Raw genomic sequence first — 21,064 nt, 5'->3', positions numbered from 1 at the left:
TATCATCTTGAAAAATTATTTAATCATCCCCAAACATCCTTTCAATTGTCCAAAATATCAACGTAAACTTGTGCATTTATTGATGATGTAATGACAGCCATCTCCCCAGTGCCTTTACCTGACATGCAGCCCCATATCATCAATGACTGTGAAAATTTACATGTTCTCTTCAGGCAGTCATCTTTATAAATCTCATTGGAATGGCACCAAACAAAAGTTCCAGCATCATCACCTTGCCCAATGCAGATTCGAGATTCATCACTGAATATGACTTTCATCCAGTCATCCACAGTCCACGATTGCTTTTCCTTAGCCCATTGTAACCTTGTTTTTTTTCTGTTTAGGTGTTAATAATGGCTTTTGTTTAGCTTTTCTGTATGTAAATCCCATTTCCTTTAGGCGGTCTCTTACAGTTCGGTCACAGACGTTGACTCCAGTTTCCTCCCATTCGTTCCTCATTTGTTTTGTTGTGCATTTTTGATTTTTGAGACATATTGCTTTAAGTTTTCTGTCTTGACGCTTTGATGTCTTCCTTGGTCTACCAGTATGTTTGCCTTTAACAACCTTCCCATGTTGTTTATATTTGGTCCAGAGTTTAGACACAGCTGACTGTGAACAACCAACATCTTTTGCAACATTGCGTGATGATTTACCCTCTTTTAAGAGTTTGATAATCCTCTCCTTTGTTTCAATTGACATCTCTCGTGTTGGAGCCATGATTCATGTCAGTCCACTTGGTGCAACAGCTCTCCAAGGTGTGATCACTCCTTTTTAGATGCAGACTAACGAGCAGATCTGATATGATGCAGGTGTTAGTTTTGGGGATGAAAATTTACAGGGTGATTCCATAATTTTTTCCTCAGAATTGAGTGATTCCATATTTTTTTCCTCTGCTTGGTCTAAAAACGTAACCTTTACTGACTGCCACAATCTTTTTTTCTTGATTTCTTATAGTGTTTCTTAAAGCCAGAAAGTTGCCATTTGAAATGACTTTAGTTTTGTGTCATGTCTGTGATCTGCTTTTTTTTCTACAAAATTAAACAACTGAATGAACATCCTCCGAGGCCGGTGATTCCATAATTTTTGCCAGGGGTTGTAGATAAATCCGCTCTAGCTGAAATTCCCCCAAATAAAAATACTCAGCATATATATTTTTGTAAATTTCATTATCTGGGTCGAGATCACAGCTGCAGTATACCAAGCAGCTCACCCCACACTTCCTTATCCTGGGCCAAGTCCTCGACCTCTTCCTGTGAAATCCTAAGGTGATCCCAACGCATCTGGAAATTATAATCCCTCCAGTGTGTCCTGGATGTTCCTGTAGTTATTTGGAACACTCAGGCTAACTGCAATAAAATGCAACAGTGGTTTATAGCCTGACCATTATGTTAAATTGGGAGAACCCTTGCAACTTAAAATCAGTCAAGTAATATCAGCTAAAGACTCCATGAGTCACTCTAGGATTCATTATTCGCTTAACTTGTTTCAAAGGTTAATCATTCATTCACTGTGATAGACTGGCGTCCTGTCCAGGGTGTACCACGCCTTATGCCCTTTGACCCTGTGACCCTAAATTGGACTTTCTTGCTGTGAGACAACAGTGCTAATCATCAAGCCACCGTGCTGCCCCAAACATTAATCTCCTGACAGAAATCAGGCTCAGTGAGTGCAGATTACATTGTAAGTCCCTGCTGGACAAGCACAGAGTTAATGAAGTCGGTCAGTGAGTTTGGTGGGTCTGCAAAATTTCCAAAAGTAACTCTATAAAAATTACTGCATATTCTACTCTAAAATTCAGGATTTTGACACATACAAAGGAGGACCAGTGAACGTCCCATTTTCGACCATTTTGCGATTTGTTAACATGCACAATGAATGAACTAAAGACAGAAAGGACGATCAAATGGTTTGTGAAGCCTTGTTGCTAATCGCAGGGTCATGGTGGCCACTAAGGCCACTGTTGCTTTTTATGGGGCTATTCCACCAAGTGCTGTCCCTTCCTGTTTAATCCAGAACACCAAATCAGGAAACGTTTCGAAGCATCATAGTAACTTCTTGATCCATCTTTGTCAATTTTGAACAAACTTGGTATGTGTAGTAATTACGGTCCTCATCAGCAGCAGATTTGAAATCCGGGTCCAATTTTTGAATTGTTTAAAAATTTCATCCTGGTTCTCAAAATCGTTGACAGTATGTAGTAACTTGTGGGTATTTGTAGTTTTAATGGCTTCAAACATTTTTAAACGGGGTATTCATAGTGACTATGGCTTGAAACCAAGGACGCAATTTAGAACTAGAAATTGGGGGGACAAAGTGTGAGGCCTGCAGGGCCGAAGCCCATAGGTCGGGGGTCTGGGGGCTGCTTTAGGCCCTCAGAAGCCAACGGTTTCTAGATAAGCTCAGATGCATTCTGAGCATCCAGAACAGTAATTTTAATGTTTTGAGAAGACAATAAAGTGGACACCATTTGACTTATGCAGTTTGAAACTGTGGATATCAGTACTTTATTCTGAGAATAGCCAGCATTGATTTTATTAACATCCTGGTGTAAATAAGGTATCACCACATGTGTAGAACTCAAAAAGAATGATAGGTTGAGTTTTCATTAAAAAAAAACAACTACAATGTGGTAAAATGTATTCATAAATATGAAAGAACAGGCTCTTAATAATTATTAACTATCGCATGCTGTATTTTTTTTTCTCAAGATTTGTTTTTCCATAGGTTTGAAAAAACAACAGATCATAAGTTTAGGATAAATTACTTATCATGAATTTAATTTTCGAAGTGGCACTAATGACACTCATACTGAACACAATTTTGCTTGCATAGACTGATTTTGGAGATTAAGCAATAATTGCAGATGGGCTTTCTGAGGTTCCAGAGAGCTTTTCTGATTTCCTTTTCTAACTTTCAGAATTTAGTAAATTAGCATATGGTCCATTGATACTTATGTGTAGACACTAGTCCCTAGAGGCAACTATTTTTGGTTTCAAATCTGGGCAAATGCAGTCTCAGAAAATTCCGAATGTGACAAACAAGAAACAGGTCAAGTCAATGCTGCTAAAAATACAAACCTGCAGAAACAAAGATACTATTCTGACATGGTTTGCACATAAGACTGGCATAGCATGTTTCAAGTACACACATATATGTCAGAAGGTGGGGGGGGCATACCATTTTCTGTCCCCCCTGGTTGAAAAGGTGGGGGGGACATGTCCCCCGTATCCCCCACCAAATTGCGCCCATGCTTGAAACATCTGATTGTGCTCCATCAGGATAAAAATGTGAAGCCGAAGCAGCGTTTCTTGGGGTTTTTGTTCAAAGTTGAACAGCTGGCGCTCCTTTCTTTTGTTTTTGGGTGAGTTTCCAGGTCTGCACTCTATAAACTAGCCTGTTAGGATTAAGCCGTTTCATCTCTTTTTTGCACTGGTTGTGGGAGAACATAGTAGTGTAAGCTTACAAAAGTGACATTTGTGCTGTTAATGCAAAATTAACACCCCTCTCTGATTTTTGTGAAAACCAGTAACCCACACTTGACTCCCTGATCTACTGTGCATGTACTACACACTTTTCCAGACTCCTTGGTAGTAATCAAAGCTGGCAGCCTCAATAAATCAGAATCAAATTGAATATACTGTAGTAGAATGTTTACACCAAGACCTGCAGAAGGCTCGATGCAGGCTGTGAGCTTCAGCTCCAGTTGATAAATGACATTTGGACACACATGAACTTCAGATCCACACTGTGTAACTGATTTAAATGTGCATTAAGAAAGCCAGTAACCATTTATAATGCCAGTGATAACCAATTTGCGTATCTTTTTTTGAATGTGAATTATTGTAATTTAAAAAGGAAATATTACATATTTAAAAAACAAAACAAAACAAGATGGAGCAGTAACAAATAAAATCAAAATAATCATGAAGGGTTTTCAAAGCATTTTAAGACTTGATTCACACTGAAGCAACACAACTTTGAAATTTTCCTCCGTACTCCTACTATATTATAAATGTACACTCTACAAAATGAACGGCTGTCTCAATGAGAAAAAGTGATATCACAATTTGCATAGGTTTTTTTTTTTTTACAGTTATTTCAACTTAAATAAAATAATTTCACCTTAACTAGAGACATCTTGTGGCATTAACTCAGTTGAAATTTGAAATAACTGAGTTGAAATAAGTTTAAAAAAAATCTTCAACCATCAGACATTTAATAAATAGAAAGAAAGAACACAGTTTTAACAGCAAAAAAAAATATACTTTAAATAAATTGCATTTCTCCTGAGAACACATTTTCTCTCTGCACATTAATGCCCAAACAAATGAACAACCCTTTTTACTGATACTGGTCCAAAATCTAAATGATTCTGCAACAGCTAATATGATAACTTACAGGAATATATGGTATGCAAGTTTGCTCAAAGCTTTTTGAACTCATGCAGCTTCTGTACTCAGGGGGTCAAATGGCTGAATTACAGAAGTATGCTAGCACTGGTACCACAGTCTCTTATACAAAGACACTGATAGCATGTTTTTGAAAACATGGCTGTGACTGGTCCATCTGATGCGTCGGCCGCTATTGGCTATCACGCCACGCTTTGTGATTGGCTGTGGCGTAACCGCTGAAAATGTGAAAAACAAACCGAAAGAATTGAAAAGTGAGAAAAATGAGTTGCAAAATGTCGCAAATGTCAGGGGTGGGAGTTTATCTCAGCCCTGTCAAACCAAAATGGAAACCAGGTATTTGCTTTGTGTGTCTGGAATTCGCACAGCAACAGAAAACATTTGGAGGTTTAGGGCTAGTGGCCGGCGATCACCTTAGTATTTCTCTGTTTTTCTTCTTGTTTAATGCTGGCAAATTATACAGTATTTTTTGTCTTTCTGATGCCTGATTCTGTTTTTTCTCTCTGTTTAAGGTGCAGCTCCATCCAGAGATGGGAGTTGTATTCATGTTGGCGATCCTCCTGTCCTGTGTGCCAATAGCATTTCTTGTATATTCGTCTGTGAATTGTTCTGTAATTTATGTTTGTAGCATGGCCCAAGCAGAGGGTCACCCCTTTGAGTCTGGTCTGCTTGAGGTTTCTTCCTCAGAGGGAGTTTTTCCTTATCACTGTTGCTCTAGGGGTTGGTAAGGTTAGACCTCACCTGTGTGAAGCGCTTTGAGGCAACTCTGTTGTGATTTGGCGCTATATAAATGAAAATAAATTGAAATTGAAATTGAGGTTTGAAACGTTGTAAACAAAGGCTGCAGCCAATCAGAGAGCGGCATGTCTCAGCCAATCAGCAAAATGTCAGAATCCTGACTAAAAGTCACGTGACCAAATAACCCGATACCGACTCCTTTGCATTGCAGGACGAGTGGAACCAACTTAAGAAGTCATGAAGTTAAGATGTCCAAAGTGGATTAAAGAGTCACACTCATCTGACTCAAACTTTCACAAATGCGTTTAACACAAACAAACTTTCCACTGTTGTGTAGTAAACAAAACATGCTGCTGCCACAGTCTGTGCATGTATAAATGTGCATGGAAATTCAATAAGGTATGTCATCTATAATACATTCCAATTCTAAGGTAGAACTCTACTAGTGTATACTAAGGTATATCTAAATATCTAAAAAAGAGAGAAAAAAAGAAGAGTAGAGTAGAGCCACTTTAAGAACCAGGGATGGTAGGTTTAGCATGTTAACTGATAAACAGTGACTGAAAAATTGCAAGAGATGCTAAAAAAGAGGAAAAATGAAAGATAAAAGTCACATCAAATCAATGTGTTTTTAATGTGGGATCCATTCTGTTTCCTCTGCTGTGCTTGGATGGCATGAACGTGCACTCGATGTACGGATATTTTAATCTCTGATCCATCATGATACATACTGCTTATTTGCTTCATATTTCTCCAGTTTCTGTCTCTAAAACAGTGATTATCTGTCAGAATTTTTTTTACTATTCTGTTCTACAGTGCAGCAATTAAATTCAAGTTAAATTCAAACTTATGTAAGTCAGTATTGGGATACGTACATGTAAGAATATCAGTGTGATTTACTATTATACTGTATGTTAGCATTAAGCTAGTAGCTATTACTTCTGGATATGTAATAGGAAACTACTGTAAGTGTTGCTTTTGCTGTTTTGTTTTTCTTATTTGTAATACAAATTTTTATCATTGAAATTTTACTGTACTAATCTTCCGAAAGTATTCACAAGGCACAGTAATGGTGCTATGAATTGTATGCGGAGAGAATGTTAAGCTAGCCAAGCTGCAGATGTGATAGGTTAGAAGGATAGCACGCCTTTAAACACTATGCTCAGGACAGCGCCAATAAATAATGATAACTCATAAGGTGATGTCATATTAAAAATAGTTAAAAATAGGAAAGTTCTTAAAATGTTAAAAAGGTTTGTAATAAATATACATTTACATAAAAGCCTTCAGAACAATATAAATACAGTTAAGAGTTGGTTAAAAGTATGTAAAGTATGTTATTCTTTATTTTTTCTAAATGTTTTGTAATTCTATTCAAAGGAATTGTGACCGCATTCTCGGAAATCGTCTAGTAATCCTGGGGGATCCTTTATTTTTACAACTTGTAATGTCTTCCCACACCACTGGAGTGATTTCGCGGGGTTTCTCCTCATTGCAATAAACCTCTGCGTGGGAGAAACAACCCGAAATAACTCTCGTGATCATTTCTCTCATATTTCAGAGGTACTGCAGCATATTACCCCATATCCTGGGTACAACATTTGGAGGCACCGCTGGGATTGCTGCTTAGATGTCCGATGTCCACAGCCTGTACGTCGTAGTCTGAGCCTGCTAAATCCCCCACATCACCCAGGCAGCCTACAGTGAGGAAGGTGTTGCGGTTAAGGAGAGCTGGCAGCTGTGCTCCAGTCCACGCATCCTGAGGCCGACCAGAGATCACCAGGAGCTGCACGGATCCCACAGCTTGGTCTCCCCTGTACCTGCAAAAGTTCCTCCTGTCTACTGCCAAAATGTCACTGCTGGAACAGCAACAAGAACAAATCGTGCATGGAGTGCACACTTTGCCTAAAGAACAGTTAGTGTCCATCTGTGAGTTTCTTGGTATAGCAGGGAAAATAAAGGCTGACACAAAAACACGCCTGTCCCTGCTGACGCACATCCAGATGCATATTGAAAGAGAAGAAATGAAAGAATTGGAGGATGAAGGGATGTCTGAACTATTGTCACTGAAGAATAAGATTGCTGAAATAATAAGTGTTGAAAATGACTTACCTGGAGAAAATGTAAATGAAAGAGGAGACTCAGGGCGAACAGACCAGCCAACTACTACTCCACGGGTAGCAGAGACAGTTAATACAGTGAGAAGCGCAGTGGCTAATATTCAGTCCCAAACAAGTAACCGCCCTGTGAGTAGTGTGCCCAGTCAACAGCAACCAGGCGCCTATTGGCACAAAGATTTCAAAATATCAGGCCAAATAGGAGAGCCAGGCCAGAAGGATAAACTGACATTTTCCAGTCTTGCCCATCAGATCGAAAATGGACTGAGCAGAGGTTACTCAGAGTTTGACATTGTAGATGCTGTCATCAGGGCTATCTTGCCAGGTCTACAACTACGCAGCTACCTGGAGGGGAAGGCCCAGCTCACTTTGCCCACTCTACGCCGCATTCTTCGCTCTCATTTCCAGGAGAAGAGTGCCACTGAACTCTACAAACAACTCGCTTCAGAGGTACAGAACCCCAAAGAGACTGCCCAGAATTTCCTGATGAGGGTCCTCGATTTAAAGCAGAAAGTCTTATTTGCATCACAGGAGTCAGAGTCAGGTCTTAAGTATGACCCAGCACTAGTGCAGCGTATGTGCTTGCACACCATACTAACAGGCCTTCAGAGTGACAGTGTCAGGATAGACATGCAGCCACTGCTCTTAGACAATGATACTCCCGATGAGCTCCTGCTAGAAAGATTAAACATAGCTTGTGCTAATGAAGCAGAGAGGAAGCACAAGAAAGGGTGTTTAGCCTCACAGTCAGCCACTAGTGTGAGCGCAGTTCAGTCAGTAGATGCCGGGCCTGTCAAAAATTTAGTAAAGGAAGTTAAAGCTAAAATCCCTCCTGAACTAGTCACAGAACTAGCAGATCTAAAGACAGACGTAGCCTCCCTGAAAGGTCTCAGTGCAGAGATAGCGCAAATTAAAGAGACACTACAACAGCCAGTGTCTAGTGCTCAGTTGTACGTTCAGCCGCCAGTTATGCAGTACGACCGGGACCCACAGCAGTTTCACTTCTATCAGGGCCCCCGCCAAAAACCACCACCCTCTCAGTATTCACCACAGCACTACCAAGGTCACCCAGCTCGTCCAGAAAGGAGGTGCCATGCCTGCCAGCAGTCCGTAACTAATGAGCGCTGCACCCACTGCTTCTTCTGTGGGAGTGAGGAACACTTCCAAGCTGGATGCAAAAACAGAGGCACAAAATCACCTCGAGAGAGACATTTAAACGGGCAACGGTTACCACTGAGGGACGAGTGTTAACCATCGCTGACAGCAACAGGTCCCAACAATGTGCCCACTGCAAACAAGAAGATCCAGACATGAACTTGAGACGGTGTTCAGCGTGTAAAAAGACATTCTATTGTTCTAAAGCATGTCAGAAGCAAAACTGGATTGAACATAAGAGACAATACAACAAGTTAAAGATAAACAATGAAATGAGATGGTCCACATCCCACTGCCACCAGTCCAGGTGAACACCCCTCACAAGGTCACATCTCTGGTGGGCAGACAGTGTTTGGTCGAGTGTCTCCTGGATGGCCACAGACTTCAGGCCTTGTGGGACTCAGGCTCACAAGTGTCAATCATTGACGAGAGATGGAAAGAGGACTACTTGCCACACCTAAAGCTGAGAGATGTTGCCGAGATGATGGACTCCACTGAACTGAGCCTCACTGCAGCCAATGGGACCAACATGCCATACCTCGGGTGGATTGAGACTACATTCCAACTTGATTCTGGGGCAGAACCACCTGAGGAAATGATCATTCCCATGTTGGTAATGAAAGGTTGTTACCTGTCGCACCCCATTATAGGTTACAATGTCATTGAATGCATCTTGAAAAGGACTGAAAGAGCTAAAGCATTCAGTACAGTGAGAAAAGCATTCCCCAGCCTCAAAAGGAACAAGGTGAAAGCTTTCATTCAGGCTGTCAGTGCGAATACAGTAGATGAGTTTCAAGTGAAAACAAAAAAAGACTGTATTACTGTTCCTAAACAAAGGCATATCCAAGTGGAATGCCGTGTAGCAGCACAGCCATTTAAACAAGACATGACTATGTTATTTGAGCCAGATTTAAACCCTCAGTGGCCAGACAATCTCGAGTTCTTCGACACTCTGGTCAGAGTTAAAAAGGGCACTTTACCTGTCATAACTGTGGATGTCTCTAACCCCACTGACCACGACATTGTTCTGGTAGGTCGTACCTTAGTTGGAACGGTACAGACTATAACGGCTGTTTTACCTGCCCAGATGTTTGAAAAAGCCACTGTAGCTACAATTAATCCCACCAGCACACAGCCCTCATCTCGCTCTAATGAGAAGTGGGATCCTCCTGTAGATCTTGGCCACCTCAGTGAAGAACAGAGGGTCATAGTTAAGCAGATGCTCAGAGAAGAATGTGACTCTTTTTCTATAACAGACAATGACATAGGCTGCATTGAAAACTTGCAAATGACTATTTCACTCAAGGACAATGAGCCTGTCAAACGCACATATCTGTCAGTACCACGCCCTCTCTATCAGGAGATGAAAAGTTACCTGCATGACCTAATCGCACAAGGCTGGGTCAGGAAGTCAAACTCCTCATACTCCTCACCAGTCGTATGCGTTAGAAAGAAGGATGGCACTTTGAGACTGTGTATAGATTATAGAGACTTGAATAGAAAAACCCATCCAGATCGCCAGCCCATCCCACGTGTCCAGGACATTATGGACAGTTTAGGTGGTAACTCCTGGTTCTCACTATTAGATCAGGGAAAAGCATACCACCAGGGGTTCATGTCAGAGGAAAGCCGCCCACTCACTGCTTTTGTGACCCCCTGGGGATTGTATGAGTGGGTACGCATCCCCTTTGGACTCATGAATGCCCCTGCAGCATTTCAACGCTGTATGGAGGAGTGCTTGGAGGGACTTCGCGACAACATATGCATCCCCTACCTGGACGACACACTGGTCTACAGCAAAACTTTCAAAAGTCATGTGGAGGATGTGAGAAAAGTGCTCCAGCGGCTAAGAGACTTTGGTATTAAACTTAAGTCAAGTAAGTGTGACATTTTTAAACCTGAAGTGCGCTACTTGGGTAGGAGAGTGTCAGCAGAGGGCAGCAAAGTTGATCCTGCTGATTTTGAAGCTGTAAGAGCACTCAAGGACATTAAACCGCAAACTGTTGGTCAGCTCAGAAAGATGTTAGGCCTTCTATCATACTACAGGCAATACATAAAGGACTTTTCCAGAAAAGCAAACTGTCTATATGAACTGTTAAAAGCAGACAAGGACAACGAAAATTTGACCACGAGAGTCACAAAGCAAAAGAAGACGAGTCCCGTTGTGCCCTCATCCACACAAATAATGTGGACTGACAAACACCAAAGTGCACTCGAGGAACTAATTGACTGCCTGATGAACCCACCAGTGCTCGGCTTTCCAGATTTCACCCAGCCATTTATTGTACACACTGACGCCTCACACGAGGGACTCGGTGCAGTGCTGTACCAAAGACAAAATGATAAGCTGCGAGTTATTGCTTATGGCTCGCGCACATTAACAGCAGCTGAGAAAAACTACCACTTTCATGCAGGCAAGCTCGAGTTTTTAGCTTTAAAGTGGGCGATCACAGACAAATTTCGAGACTACTTATATTATGCCCCGTCATTCACTGTGTTTAGTGATAACAACCCATTAACTTATATTTTGTCCACTGCCAAACTGAATGCAACAACATCAAGATGGGTCGCAGAGCTCGCTGACTTTCATTTCACTATTAAGTACAAACCAGGAAAAGAAAATGGTGATGCTGATGCTTTGTCGAGAATGCCCCTTGATGTAGAGACTCTAATGAAAGACTGTTCTGAGGAACTCCCTCCTGACTCTATTGCAGCTGCTATCCAGGCCATAGAGGCACAAAAGGAGACCCCTGCCACATGGTCTATGTTGGCCACAGCTTTGTCAGTCACAGCACAAGGTGTGTCAGCCGAAGCATCACTCACACCCATCCCAAAAGAACAGCTAAGCCAAGCACAAAAGACTGATCCTGTTATTGGCCCTGTATTACAGAGCAAAATGTCAGACTCAAAGCCACTGACCAGAGAGCTAAGAACTTGCAGTCCAAAAACAAAATGCTTATTCAGAGAATGGGACAAGCTAGTGCTAGATAGTGATGGCATTTTGTACAGAACCACTTCTGTCCGCAAACAGCTGGTACTGCCAGAACACTTTAAGAAAACAGTGCTTGACGAACTGCACAATAAAATGGGCCATCAAGGTGTCGACCGCACCGTGTCTTTAGTACGTGACCGCTTCTTTTGGCCTTACATGCAGACAGACATCGAACATTATGTGACCCGTGTGTGTTCCTGTGTCAAACAGAAAAAACCCAGTCGCGATTCAAGAGCCCCTTTGACCAACATTGTAACAACACAGCCTTTTGAACTTGTGTGTATAGACTTTCTTCATCTTGACAAATGCAAAGGTGGTTTTGAATATATTTTAGTGATTGTTGATCACTTCACACGCTTTGCACAAGCCTATGCCACTACTTCAAAGTCAGGGAAAACTGCTGCAAACCTCATCTTCAATGACTACGCCCTGAAGTTTGGTTTTCCTTGTCGCATTCACCATGACCAAGGCGGTGAATTTGAAAATCAGTTATTCACTCAACTTAAGAAACTCAGTGGCATGGCCGGCTCAAGAACAACACCCTATCACCCAATGGGGAATGGTCAAGTCGAACGCATGAACAGGACGTTGTTACAAATGCTTAAGACACTCACTGAAACAGAAAAGTCAAACTGGAAGGACTCTATCAACAAGCTGGTGTACTCCTACAACTGTACTCGTTGTGATGTGACTGCTTACTCTCCATTTTATCTACTGTTCGGGCGCTCACCCAGATTGCCAGTAGATATGCTCTTTGGACTATATTCAGACCCTGGTTTTAGTAACCACAAAGACTATGTTGAAAAATGGAGAAAGGGCATGGATGAAGCATATACCATTGCAAATGAGAATGCCAAGAAAACAGCTGACAAGAGCAAAAGACATTATGACACGAAAGTAAGGAGTTCTGTGTTACAGCCTGGCGAGAGAGTCTTGGTCAAAAACCTGACTCCAAGGGGAGGCCCAGGGAAACTCAGAGACTATTGGGAGGACACTATTCATACGGTAGACAGACAAATGGGGCCTGACCTCCCAATCTATGAAGTGAGACCAGAGAGAGGCAAAGGACGCTCTAGGGTGCTACACAGAAACCTACTCATGTCATGTGACCACTTACCTTTTGAACCAGCCCCAGAAAAAGACAACCCTGTAAAACAGAAGAGGAGAGACAAAACTGCCCCAGATACTCATGTGTCTGATGATGAGAGTGGTGATGAGTTCAGCTTTTACCATGCACCACCTCAGCCGCCTGGTTCCCAGCCATCAGACCTTTCTGAAACGAAACAAGAACCTGCTGCAGTGAGACATCAGCCTCCAGCACCAGCCCTTGCTGCTGTTCCAGCAGGGCCAACCGGTGGAGACCATCTGGAAGCACGTCACCCTGCGGCTGAGGAGGCAACTCGTGAGGAGATGGATTCAGTTGCTGGCGATCCTCCAGCCCCTTCGTTGCCTGCTGCATCTGAGGGAGCAGAGGAGACCACGTCCCAGCGCCCTCAACGAGAGAGACACCCGCCGAAACGGATGACCTACGACTACCTAGGGACCCCATCCTGCTACAGTGTCCAGCCTGCACCACCTCTGCTGCCTGTGTACCCAGGTCTGGCCCCATGGTTCCCTACGCTGCAGCCATACTACACTCAGCCCTTGGGTATGCATGGACTACAGTAAACAGGTACTACAGCACACTACCCCCATATTCAGGGGTACGACACTCTCCAGTGATGCATCTACAGACTGCCATCGAGACTTTTCCTTCTATGGTTATAAACACAGACAATAGACTGCTTACTGACTCCTTAGTCTTCAGTCTTCAGACCTGATCTGTAGTGAAGTGATGGCTAGAGCCCACAGATATGGTTTGCTTTCAAGTTTATGGACTAACGGGTAAATATAGAATGTTGATAGTTTTGACATGTAAAAGTAAATGTTTTGATTATAATGTCGGGACGACATTTTTTTCAAGTGGGGGAGAGTGTGATAGGTTAGAAGGATAGCACGCCTTTAAACACTATGCTCAGGACAGCGCCAATAAATAATGATAACTCATAAGGTGATGTCATATTAAAAATAGTTAAAAATAGGAAAGTTCTTAAAATGTTAAAAAGGTTTGTAATAAATATACATTTACATAAAAGCCTTCAGAACAATATAAATACAGTTAAGAGTTGGTTAAAAGTATGTAAAGTATGTTATTCTTTATTTTTTCTAAATGTTTTGTAATTCTATTCAAAGGAATTGTGACCGCATTCTCGGAAATCGTCTAGTAATCCTGGGGGATCCTTTATTTTTACAACTTGTAATGTCTTCCCACACCACTGGAGTGATTTCGCGGGGTTTCTCCTCATTGCAATAAACCTCTGCGTGGGAGAAACAACCCGAAATAACTCTCGTGATCATTTCTCTCATATTTTCAGAGGTACTGCAGCATATTACCCCATATCCTGGGTACAACACAGACACCTAAACATTTCTAGAGATGGAGGAACACAAGGAATAGAGCAAAGATTATCCTCCTATATTCCTTAACCTTTTGAACACTCAGTGCAAATAAACCGGTGGTGACCTTTCATCACATTTGCTCAGAAGGTACGACTCAGCGCTAATTGTCTCAGAATTAATGAGGATTAGCATGACGGCTGGGATAGATGCCACCAAATCAATACCCCTCTAAACTCCATTGTGAAAGGCAAAACATGCTGTGAACATTTACATACAGACAACAATCTAATTATGACTATTCATTATATTTATCGTGTCTTTTAACATCTTGGCATGAACCACAGATGAAAATAAGCCTTATTAGCCATGTATGGCTCATTTACAACTGTCTATAGATTAATGAGCAAAGGCCCTGACAAACAAAGAGGAAATAAATTAAAATTTCTTTCTTCAATCATGACAGAATGTAATGAAGTCATTTATGGCTAACAACCTCCTGCATACTGAGATCATGATTGTGCTTCTCTATGGGCAGAGAACATGTCAGTAAATTTCCTGCAGTCATAAGCAGCAGTTATATTTGCAACTTTTACATTAATGCTTCTCCTGCAGTTTGGTGACTGCTGAATCTCCATCTGCTGTGGAAAAAACCTGATGACTATGGGAAAACTACATTATAAAGAAATGCATCACTTTATTGCAAGAAACTGCAGTATCTATCTATCTATCTGTCTGTCTGTCTGTCTGTCTGTCTGTCTGTCTGTCTGTCTGTCTGTCTGTCTGTCTGTCTGTCTATCTATCTATCTATCTATCTATCTATCTATCTATCTATTCTGTTTCAACATACAGTTTTCTTGGTGGTAAAATATTTGAGAAACTATTACAGAATACAGTCACATTCACAGACTGGTTGATTTGCATTTTCATTCAACCATGAGATACCACTCTAGATGCCGATTTTTATTGAATATACTGTCTCAGAAATAATTCAGATATTTTATCTGGCATCATGTAGCCAAATGCTGGTAACATTCCTGTGTAAACAAATGTGATTGTAAACACAACAGACAATATTGAGCTCACTGAGAATGATCAAGGTCATGACCATATATGGTACGATAAGTGAATGAATGAATTATTGTGACAAGCCTGTTCCACACTTCCGTTACTGATTTCGTCAACTGTTACCTATGTCAAAGTTAACGGTTTCATACAGTATGTACAAAAATTTAAACCTTACCAAACTCAGACTGTTCTGTTGACGACCAACATCACCGGCTCACCACACAAACACAGTTTTCCATTTATTTATTTATTTATTATTATTGTTTTTTTTTTTGTTTGTTTTGTTTTTTACATATATTTATACATTCAGTTTCTATACCAACCAAGGGTCACAGGGGGCTGGAGTGTATCTCAGAGGTCACTGGTTGAGGGGCAGGTTACACCTTGGACAGGCCACCAGTCTATCAAAGGGTTTTTTAAGGTGCTTTTCATTTTTAATTGCTGTGCTCCATTTAGTTTTGCTTTAGTTAGATGATAAGGGGTATTAGTGCTCATTTGCATTCATGTGTGTACAGGCACCGTACAGCAATATGTGCCTTCTATGGACCACTTAAAGCTTCAAAGTTGTCAATTACTCTCCATCTTACACAAGTAGCCAGTTTTTGAGAACTCCAGACAGATTAATCATACACTACCATACTGTTTGGAAGTCTAAGACATGTTCAGTGAATTGGAAATGTTCATGTATCCATCCCCTGACTTGTTTAAAGAAAACTGGGCGTAAAACTGCTGATTTACATGAACAATAATGCCTATACCTATGTCCAATTACTTCTAGCCTTTGAAAATGGAGGGATGATGTAAAAAAATAGCTATGAATCCTGAATCGTTAATGTAACATTTTTGTTAAATCTCTTTAATTAAAGCTCAAAGTCTATATTATATCTTCAGTTCCATCCTGGTGGTGTACAGGTGCAAAATGCAAAACACTGCCTCACTGTATGTGAATGCATAAATGCTGTCATTATCTTCAAACACTTTTAATTTAAAGGGAACCAAACAGAAATCCTTCAAGAAGCACACTCTGTATCCCATTTTTATTTTCAGTCGCTGACAAAATCTGGTGAAGCTTGAATCTGATAATGTGTTTTTCATAATGGCAGATAAGACCATAAGGTTTGTTTGACTTTGGGAGTGGAAACTCAGCAATAACAAAAATCGCTGGGCCGATGCCAATTTTATTGTCAAATGAACTCTGATTCTCATTACTGTGAGCAAAGAGGCAATACTGTTCATTATTCCTGGAATAATTTGAATAAAAGTGACTTTCCTGTTTTATTCAAACAGCCCTCAAGCTGGTTTCAAAGAAAAAAAGTTGCTTAATGTCAACTTGTAGCTGAAACACTAAAACCAAATCAAACACTGAAGGGAGGCAGAAAAAAGTGCAGACTGAAATGTTCTTCACCGACACATGAATCTATTTTTATTTAACTTCTACCTGTGGCTTTTGTGATTGCAGCACTTGAGAAGCTACGTGAGGAGTCAGTGTCTGGATTTATGATGGTCCTGGAACAAGACTAAGTTCCAGACTTTCAATGACTTCCTGGAATCAGCCATCAAACGTTTATCTCTGCAATTAAAGTACTTTCACTTATCTCGGCAGTGGCATTGCCTCTGGATACTTGGCCTTTGAGATCAAGAGACGTCTGGGAAGACTGGAGTCATACGATTTTGGACAGAGGTGCTTGATGATGCCGATGCCTTTGGACTAGAACAAAAGCCCAGTGCGAGGGCTGGATGTCTTTGGTAGTAGGTCTCTTCATAGAATCCTTTACTTGGATACCACTGGAATGACTTTGTGTCAAATGAAGGGTTGGCTAGTGCCTCAATGATGTGCGACTGGTAGAGAGGAGGCGGAGACACAATATCGGCCGAAAACAGGTGCAAAAGGCAATAATTTTCTCATGTTTGGAGAAAGTCTCACTGAATTTATCTTAAGCCTGGTTCACACGGCAAGATAATAAGGCCGATATCGGACACCATCTTCCCCTTCCAACAATCTTAAGGACGCCCTGACAATTGTGATTGCAGCGTCGGCTCGCAGCCGCCGCGACGCTCCGCCACAGGAAAAACATCTCCGTTGGAAGCCTTAAGGACAAGTTGGAACATGTCCAGCTGTTAAACAATTTCTCATATACTCACTCCACTGAAAGTCATCAAAAGCCACCTGGATTTTACAAATGGTTATCAACACGGAGGTGTTTTTCCTGTGCCGCCGCACCGCGCCGGCTGCGTCCCGACGCGCGGACCCGTCCGCACGTCTTTCATTAAAAAAATCTCCTTTAACAGTGGAATATCCGGATAAAATGCTGAAACCGACTTCTTCTGAAACTTCTCTGTTCTCTCATGACGTCCTGGATCAATAGAGCCTGAAATGTGGAGGTTTTCAGCTTGAAACAGGCTGACGACGGCGCCTGAGAGTGCTGCGCGTTGTCTCGCACCGTGGGAAGTCCTTAAAGCGATAGTATCACCTCAAAATCTCTCATCAGCCGTTAAAATTTTCACTGAAAACCAGCTTAATTTTTCGAACCGTGTCCACTTCGATGTGTCTCACAGGTTTAGAAAAAATTTTGATCAAACAAAGCGCCAGTCTCTCAGCAACTTCTCAGACAAAGGAATTCCGACGAGGGGCTGGACGACTCCTCCCACAAGGAGTGCTCACAGGCGAATGACGTCACTGACAGGCGTGGAAAAACTCACGCATGCGCACGAGGGTTCAAGCATGTCTGACGTAAAAACATATGAATGAAATCCATATAGTTTTTGAAAAAAATAAAAAGGACCTATACTTTATGACAGCCCTCGTATAAAAAGAGAAAATCCAGTTCTTGGCCAGGCACGATGCATAAAGCATGCCCGTGCAGCTGGGCCATGCATAAAACTGAGTTCCATTAGATGGCACTGCTCTGTGGTGGTAGGACAGAATGCACGGGCATTGTGATCCTTTGGAAGTGCTCCGATAAAAATAAAATAAAAGAATGAAGCCACAATGCTGACATCATTCCTCCAGCACGATGTGCACACATGCACAGCGGGTGTGCACCCGACCAGGAGTGTTGAACTTACATCTACTTCTGTCCTTGGAATAATTAATAAATAAATAAACAGCAAATCCGGTTTCTGCAGGTCATCCATGGCCAGACAGGACATGTCCGGCTCACGGCGGGTGTGTGCCAAAAATAAATATATAATTAAATAAATAATTAAACACAATGAATCCGTTCATGCAGCTTGTGTGTCCAGTCCAGCGCAACGTTGGGTGGGTGCCAGCCAGCTGCAGAGCGGGGTGGATGGAGGCTATTGGAGTGTTCAGTCGCTTCCAGAAGGAGCTGTTCCTCTCCGATCATATAAAAGGGAAAGTGTGTTTCCACCCCTCACAAGTTGTCTCACATTTTGCGCATGTTCTGTGTCGCAGAGACAAGGTGGTGAGGGGTATGAGGTACTCGCCTGATGATTTGGTGAGGGAGTTCATTGTGGCTTTTTTTCTTTTCTTCTTCATTGATTGTTCAAAAATCAAGTGTTGTGTGAGCACTGCCCCACGACTGTGGTGAGGGGATGGTGAACGGCTGCGAACCTCACGCCAAACTGCGCAAATTTCCTCACGGACGCCATTTGCAGGCAGTGAGATTCTAGTGTTAAAACTCCCCGGTTCTTACTGTAATGCTGTCCCTTACAAAAAACAAAATTGATATTTTCCTCTGTTTGAATTTTTTGAAAGTCATGTTGAGAACCAGGCCTGGGTCCCTAGAGACGCAGCTTCTGAGAGACCCCGAACATGGCCGACAAATGGCTTTTATACAAGCTTTTATATAAGCTTTTATACGCGGCATGAAGCTCGCTCTATGGTAGACAGAGGCACAAACAGGAAATGGCACAAAAAATCTGCCCAGTGGAGAAAAAGCCATAAACCGGACAATACTGTCATAAAAAGCTGTAAATAGCCACAAACTGATGGTAGATGAAGCTGCAAACCAGAAATGACATGGTGAGATGCTGAAGAGCTTCGCTCGTTCATGTCCGCGACATATACATATTACAAGACAATGTAGGTAATACAGTGGGTTGGTTTTAGTCTCACAAACCTCACTCCCCACAGACAGAGGGAAGCCCTCCCTATGTCTGAAGCTTGCACATGCGTAATGGAAGTGAAACTTAACTCTTCTGTTGAAACTTTGATCCAGGTTCCAGGCACTTTTAAACAGACAACAAAAGCAAATACTTGATAACTAACATAAAATAATAAAATAAGGAATTAACACAGATATTATCGAACACTAGCCTTAGGTAGGAGGACTGAGAGGAGAAGCATCGCTTGCGAGGAAACATCAGCTACATTCTTTGGTGTAAGGCATTTCTCTGGGCAGTTTTCAGGATCCCAGCAAGTGAAAAAGTCCATGTTTCACCTGACTGCAGCAGTTAAATGGGCACTTCTGACAGAACCAGATTTCTGTGTGGGTGGTTGCCCATCCGGGACAATTTGCATAGATTTTTTTTAAAAGCTTGTTCAGCTTAGAAATAACTTTAAAAACTGTTTGCAAATTGTTACATCAGTTTGTTTTTTTGTTTTTTGGGGGGCTTTTTGTCGTTGAGACAGCAGTTTCTTTTTTAAAGTGTAGTAGGGCATATTATATTTATCACTTTTGCCTTCATGAATATGCATTTTAGGGCGTGTCTAAACATACACATCGGTGAGGTGTGCACTTGCAATGAGATTCATCAAGATCAAAAGGATAGCTCGATGGTTCCCACTAAACATTAGACGTCTTCTTGACATGCAGATCATGTCTATATTGCATTTGTAGGGTCCATAGAACATCCATAAGACGTCTAATGTTTAGTGGGTTCTAACTGCTTCTGTATGTTGCTTGTTGAGTGTGAACTTACTGCACTTGACAGACTGGTGTGTCAGCAGTCAACATGCCGCCACCTATTTAATAAAACAATAATAATTTATTGTAAATGTCAGTCACATTTAAAGAGTTAACTTTTGCTGCTTTTTCATTAAGAACAAATGAACAGGTGCACCATATTTCTGCACTTTTCTGTGCTGTGTACAAAGTACATTAGTGTGATGCCTGATCAGTCCTGTCATTGATGTAGTTTAAGTTACTGCCACGTTTTCTTCAAAACGGGTATCAAAATTTGTTGCGTTACTGCATTACAGTGTTTTATCTGCAACACACTTTATCTGCAACACAAACACGCATGGATATCTCAGAAGATCACAGCTAATGTGATCTGCTCTGTGTGCTTAAAGCACAGAGCTCACCTTTGTGCACACAGCTCTCTGTGCGTTCCACCAGCAAAAAGAAGCATAGATATTCTCTGGTATGCTTATGATGCATCTGGGAAGTATTCACAGCACTTCACTTATGCCACATTTTATTATGTTACAGCCTTATTTCAAAATGCATGAAATGAATTAGATTAGATTAAATTAGTTAGAACTTTATTGATCCCTTGGGAAGACTCCCTCAGGGAATTGAAAATTCATATTATTTCCTCAAAATTCTACACATAATACCCCATAATGACAATTTTTTTGGATATTTGCAATTTTATTATTAAAAATAACAAACTAAGAAATCACATGGACGTAAGTATTCACAGCCTTTGCCATGAAGCTCAAAATTGAGCTCAGGTGCATCTTGTTTCCACTGATCATCCATGAGATGTTTCTACATTTTAATTGGACTCCACCTGGGGTAAATTCAGTTGATTGGACATGATTTGGAAAGACACACACCTGTTTATTAGGCATGTGAATCTCATCACTGATGATTTGACACACCCCTCGATACGCTACCAGAGATATGATACATATAGCGATACATGACGATAGTGACGATATGATTCACCCCGTTCCCGATTCAATATGATTTGATATGTGTTTGATAGCAATTCAATTCCTCACAATGTGACTACTTTCCAGATGCACTGTAAATGGCCTTAATGGAACAATAATTAAAAGTCTGAATTATTATTTATTTATTGATTGCTGCTTTAAATTGCCAGTGCACAAACACTGTCAGTTATGTGGCAGTGTTTGTGCATAATGGAACACAAGATGCATACTTGCAAGTTCCTGACTGAATTTCATTTAGCACTTGCAGTCTTTAAGACATGCAAAATCATCATTTATATACTGC

The 21,064-nt window shown here is 41.4% G+C and overlaps 1 protein-coding gene and 1 long non-coding RNA gene across 3 annotated transcripts in view; one reads left to right on the top strand and one right to left on the bottom strand.

Moving 5' to 3' along the window:
* The window catches only part of LOC117524068 (carbohydrate sulfotransferase 8-like), a 936,330-nt gene that overhangs the window by 777,038 nt on the left and 138,228 nt on the right, over positions 1–21,064 (bottom strand). The gene's annotated exons all lie outside the window — the stretch shown is intronic.
* LOC117524080 lies at positions 1,703–6,442 on the top strand. The gene is made up of 3 exons (XR_004564699.1): positions 1,703–1,715; positions 3,469–3,476; positions 6,268–6,442. It is a non-coding gene; the product is annotated as an uncharacterized LOC117524080 (long non-coding RNA).

The sequence above is a fragment of the Thalassophryne amazonica genome, chromosome 2 (assembly GCF_902500255.1).
Source record: "Thalassophryne amazonica chromosome 2, fThaAma1.1, whole genome shotgun sequence".
Lineage (NCBI taxonomy): Eukaryota > Metazoa > Chordata > Actinopteri > Batrachoidiformes > Batrachoididae > Thalassophryne > Thalassophryne amazonica.
The sequence above is the reverse complement of the archived record's forward strand: the minus strand, read 5'-3'. Positions and strand labels throughout refer to the sequence as shown.